The sequence below is a fragment of the Bombus impatiens genome, unplaced genomic scaffold (genome assembly GCF_000188095.3).
Source record: "Bombus impatiens unplaced genomic scaffold, BIMP_2.2 scf_0442, whole genome shotgun sequence".
Lineage (NCBI taxonomy): Eukaryota > Metazoa > Arthropoda > Insecta > Hymenoptera > Apidae > Bombus > Bombus impatiens.
Window position 1 is genome coordinate 1471786 of NT_176861.1, and position 8523 is coordinate 1480308.

General features: G+C 40.3%; 1 protein-coding gene across 1 annotated transcript in view; it reads left to right on the forward strand.

Annotated features, from left to right (window-relative positions):
• Positions 1–8523, forward strand: part of LOC100741674 (protein expanded-like) — a 126558-nt gene that overhangs the window by 26461 nt on the left and 91574 nt on the right. The gene's annotated exons all lie outside the window — the stretch shown is intronic.

The following is an 8523-nucleotide window of genomic DNA, read 5'->3' on the forward strand; positions in this document are numbered from 1 at the left end:
TTTTCCTACCGTTATATGCACAACTGAAACAGCCGATGGAATATAAATGAGGTTCGATGGTGATCGCGTGGCAAACGACGTACGATTGGTACACGAAATTCTTCGGACGTCGAAATTCTTTAAGAAACGCCTTTACCACTATGCTCGTAAGTGTGAGTGTTCTTACATAATGTCTTATGTACTCCTGCGGCACGATCGAATCGAATGGTCTACTACGGAATGGAATGGAGTGGAATGGAATCGGTTGGAATGGGGCCACACACTCTCGACTGTAAGCTACTCGATCAGCCGTGTCGCTAGGAAAGGACTCGTAACTCGTAAATGTCCCTAAAGAAGGAAAAGAAAAAAAAAAAGAAAGAAAATTGACGAGAAAAAATCTCGTCTCACAGCCATTTGGCGAACAGTATAATTTGGTTATTTGAAGTGGCTGGAATGTCGACCTCGTTCAGTTTCTTGTATTCGCAATTTACGCGTTATTAAACGTCGGATAATAATTTTGAATGATTTATGCGAACGTCTCTGTTAATTAGAACTTGCCAACGTGTAATTTCCTCTTTGCGAATAACAAACAAAATACCGTGCTAATTTCTGAATGAACAGAAAATTTACTCTCGCTGGATTTTTACATGCGACAAGAACACATAACAAAATTCGATATAGTTCGTTCTCGTACGTTTACCTACGTTTCCAGTTCCTTTCGATTCTTCGATCTTATGTCTTCCTTTTAGTTATCCTCTACTTTTCTATTCTTTAATTTTCGATGGTCTATTTGGTCGATCGTCTAATCAACGCAAACGTTATGAACACATAGAGATAAACTCGTTTCCTTTACCGTTACTATCCTATCCATTTGGTCACTCGTTCTAGGTAACTTTATCTATAGTTTCTCTGATTAGTTTTTCACATGGAATTATCCCTCGCCGGTTGTATCGCCGTTTACAAGACACTCTGTACGCGTCTCGAAGATAACTAACAATCAGATAAATTGTCTCTACCCGTCGCACAACCAGTGCACACTTTATCGGTTACGAGCGTAGCACGATTTTTCAAAGCTTTATTCAGGCAGTCGTCTCTGAAAGAATTGAATGAAAAGAGGAGTTATCACAGCCCTGAAACAGGTAGGACGCGCGGCTGTTGCTTACAAATAGAGAAAGAAGGAAACGTACGCGCGCTTGTTACGTCGCGATGATAAATCAGCGTTTCCTGCGTTACGGTGCATCGCGGCCAAAGGGATGGTAGCAACAAACGGCTGTGTACGCGTCGAAAGTATGGTCATTCGGTTCGCGTGACACGATGAATCGTATGCACTGTGCACGGAGGCCTACTTGAATCTACAATCTACGATGACAGTAAACGTCGCGCCGCGCCGTTACGAGCAGATCGGGGCGGACTCGCGCGAGTGAAACGCCGCCGCTAAGTCCGTGTGTATCGAGGACGCTGACTTAGTTATGTATATACGTGAACTTAATCACATAGGTCTGGATGAAAATAGGTTTAAACAAGAGACATACGCGCGCGCGATATGTATTCTTCAAACTGTGAAAGACAGGAGGGTGGTAGATGGTGAAATGGCGATTTTTAGATTTTTTGACAATACACGTGGTCGTTGAACCGAAGATTGGGATTAGGTAAGATACGCAGTTGCATGTTGTATTAAATTAATTCACGTGATAAAACGCGACTTGACACGTTCAACGTGGGAGGATTTCTACGACTCCTACGTTTTGTATTGAAAAAAAAAAAGAATGGAAACAACTTTATTTCACTGGGTTTCCTTAAAAAAGAAAAATAGCTAGAACACACGTCAGATTACCGAGAAATATTAAAAAAGATAATAATAATGTCGATACATATGCATATCGATGTCGTCATTGAAGACTTCTATTCTCGATACGTGTATCGACTTCGCAGTGAACGTGTTAATTGAATTACGTATAGCCTAAGAGACAACGTATCTGTAGCGATGATAAAAATACTAACATCCGTAATTAAGGGTTATCTATCGTGCATACATTTACACGATCACGAAAAATATAGAGTAATTCTTAATTAACTGCACTAATCTCTAGAGGATTTGATTTGAATGAATTTATTTATCTAACGCGATGCAAAAGATGATTATTAATCTGGTGTTTATTATAACGTTTTTTTCTACTTCTTTCGTTTTTGTTAACAGTTAGCAGAATAAATATCCCGATCCTTTGCAATTACGATTATAATTACTACCTATCCAAAAGGATAAAAAGGATGTAAAAAAGTAAAGTAAAGTAGCAAATGTAATATAAATATAGCGTGACGAAGGTATGATAATCGATTCTTGTTTACCTCAGAAGAATACCAGTGTTCTTTAAGTGTGGTTAACAAATTTAAAGATGAAACAGGTCGCGAAAATATTCGTATATGTAACATACGTACGTACGAAGTCACGAAGTACATTAGACGAGAAACATTAGCAGTCGTCACGTGCCTCGCAAAACGTTGAGCGAACTCCTCGCTCTGTCAACGGATACGTGGCTTAAAGTTCAGCGTGCGTCGTTGTGGTATCCAACAAATTGACGGACAAAATGAAGCGTACGTTTGACGCTGATTTATCGTGCCATTGTGCAAACGTCGAACGCGTCGAACGTTACATGACGTCGTAACTTATTCTATCGAAGCGAATGAACGCGTCTAAGGCGTGTGCGCGTTGATCCTTGATCCTTGAATCGCGTACGGGGTGAAGCGCAAAAAATACCACGAGGAAGATTATAAATCGGACGGGCCGACTGGAAAAAGTAAATGGACCGAGTGAAACATAAAGGGAAACAGGCGAGAGAGTAAGCAAGCGCGCGTGTGTTTGATGAGTTCATCCTGTGTGCTTTTCTCTACCGATGCGGAGCGCTGCATTTTCTTTGACACGTACAATAGGGACGCGACGAATCTTATCGGACTAGTGATTTACAGTCGTGGTTTTTGAGAAACAAATTTATTAGTCAACGAATAATCGAGAGTATCGTCAATGTGTATATTCTATGTTCTTCTGTAACTCGTTAAGAAAATCGTTCTATCGATTATGAGTAACGGAAATACATCTTTTTATGGTTTTGCGAAGAAGACGCGATAAGCTAATAATAAGATATGAGGAAGCAGTTTTGTCAAAAATAGATATATTTATCCTTCAGTTAATCGATAGCTTATTAAAATACAACGTCGTTTATACGTAACATTAAGAGTTAAAAAAAAAAAGGCCATCAAAAATTACGAGGAAGTTGACCATTAAGAATCTTTTTCTTTGGTACGATGTCCAAGAAATGGATTTATTTGTCTAAAGTGATGTAATTGATTTCAATCTTTTACTTATCGTCTTATTTCTCGAGAAATGGAACGATGTTCTACTAGATTATCGGTCGAACATCGACGATGAATAGGATCAAACTTAAGGATTAGATTAGTCCTTGGACCCCTCGTTTGTTATAACTTCCTGAACGATCGATAGGTACAAACATTCGTGTATTTATCTTTCTGGTGTGTGTAAACAGATCTCTCGTACTGTTTTTCAATATTTACAACCGAATATGCTTTTGTATGAAAGAAATACAGAAAAAATATACTTTTAGAGGTATAACCTGTCCTAAAAGTATCGTTAACCCCTTTTTATTCACGAATCAGATACTTTATGAACTGGTTTTTACCTGCAACTTTTTTTTACCCTGAAATATCTCATCTGCTAATGAAAAGAAAGGCGAGATATCTCATCCAAAGCGTCGCACGAACACGAAACACTTCGTTCGGTTCACGCTTATTCAATAACACCGCAACATATTTCATCCATAGAATAAAGACGAAAGATACGCGAATGTCACTCGTCGTATCTTCAGCTTCCTGCGATAAGTCATCCCTGCGCATTAGAAGCAACGTTACGTGCCACGCGACGTCTTTAGCTTCGTATTAATTTTTAATTCGAATCCGACAGTTCCAAGATGAATAGGTATATAAGTAGCGAAATAATTTCATTGGCGTACACGTTAAACGATAGATACAGCGACGCGAAATTGCATGTAGCTACTAAATACGCGGATGTGGATGGTAATTAATCGGAGAGAAACGTGGACGTTTTCGTTTTCTTTCGCAGGACGGTGAAACGCGATCGGGAACGTATTTCTTCGTTCGGCTTGCAATTTGCGATTTCAAATTCTTCGACATAGCGTTTTAGCTGGAGATATTATAAATAGGTATCGATAAACGCGTATTTCGAATTACGTCATAGGATCGAGTGGAAAAAAGAAGGAAGCGTGGAGAGTCGCCGTAGGTGATTGTCGCGCGTCGTGTCGCCTCCAACACGAGAGAAATTGCGTAATCGACGAGTTTTCATCCTCGTGCGTTTAACATTTCAACGCGTACGCAATAATAGCAATTTACCGAAACGCGTTTCTTTTAATTCGATCAAATTATATCGGGAATGTGGTATTTAAACTCGCGACCTCCTATCCTCGGACGCCATACTGATCAATTCCATGAATTTAAAAAGTAGAGAAAGGCGGCGATATTAATCGCAAGGCGATACAAACGTTACTTTCTTTAATTTATCTTTGAATTTGCTGTTATTTATGATTTTTGTGTTGAACAAATTTACAAAATTTACAGAAGTTATCTATTGTCTGAGACGTTAAACACGTGTACTTGTGCAATTAAATTGACAAATTCACTGAAATTGCAGTTAAATTTGGCTTCCGAGATGCTCATTTAACCCGCTGATCTGATCTTTTTCCTTCTTTCTCGTAAAGATTGACGGTATCGAAGAAAGGACATAGGAATGAGTCCAATTAAAAAGTTCGTTTGGTTGTTTATTGGTTAAGATTTCTCTGTTCTTGTTAATTTTAACTATATTATTATGAATTCTGATGATTTGCTCGAGTGGAATATCCTCAATCCACTCTCGCTCATTTACCTCGTACATTTTACGAGTTTAAAGTGGCGAAACTTTTTATTCTAATTAATTCAGAAGCGTTTAATTAATATTTTAAAAACACGTTTTTCGTACCTTTAACAACGTTTAAAGCGACAGATAACGAGTCCAGGTATTATTCCTCTTTACTACTTTCTTATTTTTAATGATATATATGCATATTTCTTAAATTATTTTTTAAATCTCAATCTCTAGAGTTCAAAGACGTATACGAGGCATTTTTGTAATCATTTTATAATTACAACATTAGTATCCTTTGAGCAGCGGCAGCAGGTTTGACCAGTTCGACTATCTAGAACTCATCACACTTTCATTCTCTTCTCTCTCTTTTTCTTTTTTTTCTTTTTTTATGTCCCTCTCCCTTCTGTACGTCTGGCAGCAGCGACTTAAGCTGCAGAAAATCGTCGAAATAGTCGATTAAGCTTTCAGACAACGAAGAAGGGTTTTCGAAGGAAGGTTAAGGTATCCCGCAGGAGTGGGAGATGAAAGGGTTGCGTAGCGCGGAAGCTCGCCATTATATTCGCATTATAATCCCATCAGTGGACTCTTCTGCCTAACTGGACAGCTACGAATAATACGACGTACTTAAATACACGCCTCTACTTTCCATTCCATATCTATTCGAAGGTCCTCAGCTTTCTACGCTGGGTCATCTATCCTTTTCGATCTTCGTTATTAATCTCGTTATTCGTTATTAAACGAAATTTCACAGTCTCTCTGCAGCCGCGATACATGCGATGAATTTAATTTTACGAAAATGATGTTCAATGGCTTCGATAACATTTCGGGATACCATCGTCTACAATAAATAACGTATATTTATATATTCCATTTAATCTCTGTTTTTATCATATTCGATAGAGCACTAATTTTCTTTTCCAATAAAATGTAAATTTATATTTGATATATGGTTATGAATTCTGAAAATTTTAAAAGGCAGCAAAATTCTATAATAGATGGAAATGCTACTGCGATAGGAAAATACTTCCAATAAGAATAGTCGTAATAATCATATTGTACGATATGTATGGTATTGATATTAGGAGATATCGATTTCTTATTCCCGCATATAGTGAGACACCAGAAAATGTAAAGGAAAGGAAATATAAAAAAGAAGGATTTAAAAAGAAATAGAAGCAATCGAAATTAACTTATCTTTTAGCTTTTAATCATAAAATACATCTTGCATTCGCTATTCATTAATACTAATACCAAAAGGGGTATTGGTGGTTAGGTGTGTATATCCTTTCCAGACTTCAATCGTCGTTTTTGTAACAATTTAATATTTTTTACAAGAATCTAAGCTTTTATTAGCCCTACTATTTTCCTCGGTGCTTCTTCTTTATATCCTTCCAGACGTCTTCTCCTCAAACCTTAAAATACCTTATTCACGTAAAGTGTGGAATACACAAAATTTAGAAAAATTAATATACATATATCTAAAAGCAAATATTTATGGACCATTTATATTTTAATAATATCTATTACAATAAAATAATCATGTCGGGTCATACGAACGAGAACAGCAGGGTTAATTTAAACAAGTAGTAGAAGGCGAATCTACGTATCAGATAACGATACTTTGTGAAAGGTTTTCACGTATGTACATACGTATATTTCATAAAATATGCTAGTTTGAAGCTTAAAGCGGTCGTATAACGATTGCGCGCAGGCGAGCGTGTCCGCGTTAAAGCCCCAACCGGCATCGAAATTCCACGCCATTTATCTGATCTGAAATCATAGGCAATCAGGAGTAAAATAGCGGAGGGCCCGCTTAACCTTCCGTTTCTCTTGTCATCGTGACTCTGTCGGTGCGCGAGAACGCGACGCGACGTGGCCGGCAAAGTGGTGAAAGCCACGACGGTGATAACCTACTCCAGTGCGGCTGCCCAGTTGCAGGTTGCAGCTGCCTGCTCGCAAAACGCGGAATCCCAGTTACGCGTTCTCGTACGGAGGAAGAACGCTGCCTGAGACTGTGTAGAATGCTCTTGTGCAGATAGCAGCGTGTGCGCGTGGTGGTTTACTTCCGCTCGAGGCACGCGGTTCATCCGACCACAAACATACATACATTACGTACACGAACATACAACGTGGTCAGTAAGAGAGGAAGAAGGATAAAGGAAGAAGAAGAAGAAGAAGAAGAAGAAGAGTACGAAACGAAGAAAGAGATAGAAGGATTGGAAGAACAGAAGGAAGAGGTGGAGTGACGAACGAAAAGGACGAATAATATAGAGCAAGAGATAAAGAAGAAATTAACGATTGAACGCGAGGGAGAGTATGTAGAAAATTAGATAGGGAAGCTGGAATGAAACGAACGAGGAGATAAAGGAATGGAATGGTAAAGGACGATTATGACCAAGAGAAAGTAGCAGATGAAAGAGAAAAGAGGAGAGAAAGAGAAGAACGATGCAGACACAACTCCGCGCAACTACCCCACCTTTGGTTGCTTCACTGACTGTTTCCTTCTCTTTTTCTGTGTTACGTCTCCCTCGTTCGTCTTTCTTCGTTTTCGTTTTCCTCTCTATCTCGCGCGTAGTCCGCTCTTCTTCTTTCTTCGACTCAGAAAAAGCCCGCTCTCGGCATCTCTGTCCCTCTCCTGTTCTGTTCGGCCAATTCCTCGTATTATACCAGGTTGCGGCGTGGAATGCGGGCGTCCTTCGTTCGCTTCGAGCAGCGTCCAACCGATGAGCCCCGCTAGCGTTATCCTTCGCCGGTCCTTCGCATGCGCTCCTTAGGGCTTGGTAAAATTAACCTGGAATACTCGGCCGAGACGCCCGCCTCGCTCTCTTCTCTCTCTTTCTTCTTCCCTGCCTCAGATTCGTTAAACTCACTCACGCGGCTCTCACCAATACGACCGACATGCCATTCCGCACGTGTGTACTTCCCCGTATATGCAAGCTGCGTATGCGCGCATACAGGCGCATGCGCAGCAGCCGCGTAACAGAATCACGGCGCGGCGCGGCGCGGTGTACGGAAACGGCGATCGGCGTACTTACTTGGCGCTGGGTTTCTCGGGGTTATTGACGATGAAATTAAGGCGATTTGTCGAAGTAGAGCGGTTTTATTGGGAGTTCGTGCTCCTTTCGGATTGCGGATAGTAGAGAAACGGGCGCGAGTGCACCGCGCATGTGCATTGTGCATACACATGGTGGAGTTCGTCTTGATGCACACCGGCGCGGTGTGTCGATACACCACGGCAATTTATTTTTCTACACACACGTGTGGTGTCTGCAGAGGCTGCTTTATATACCCAGGGTAACCTGTATATACCGCCACTGCCTGCCATTATTCTCAATAATTCTCGACGGTTAATGACAGTCTGCGGAATATTTTTTTGCATGCGCGAAGGCCCGGCGTGCCGCAGACCGCGCGAAAAATTGTCGTTTTCTTCGTCAGGGATATTATTGCGGTGAAATTCAATGTTGCGGAAAGCAACATGCAATCTCTTCGCGTAAACGTGTCTCAGTTCGTAGCGATCCGAACTATCTTGCTGCGTCCATCTTATCTGAATGCGAGTATCCTTTTTATTCTTTCATTTTTGTTGGTCTTTTTGTGTGCGTGTACGCGCGCGCGCGCGT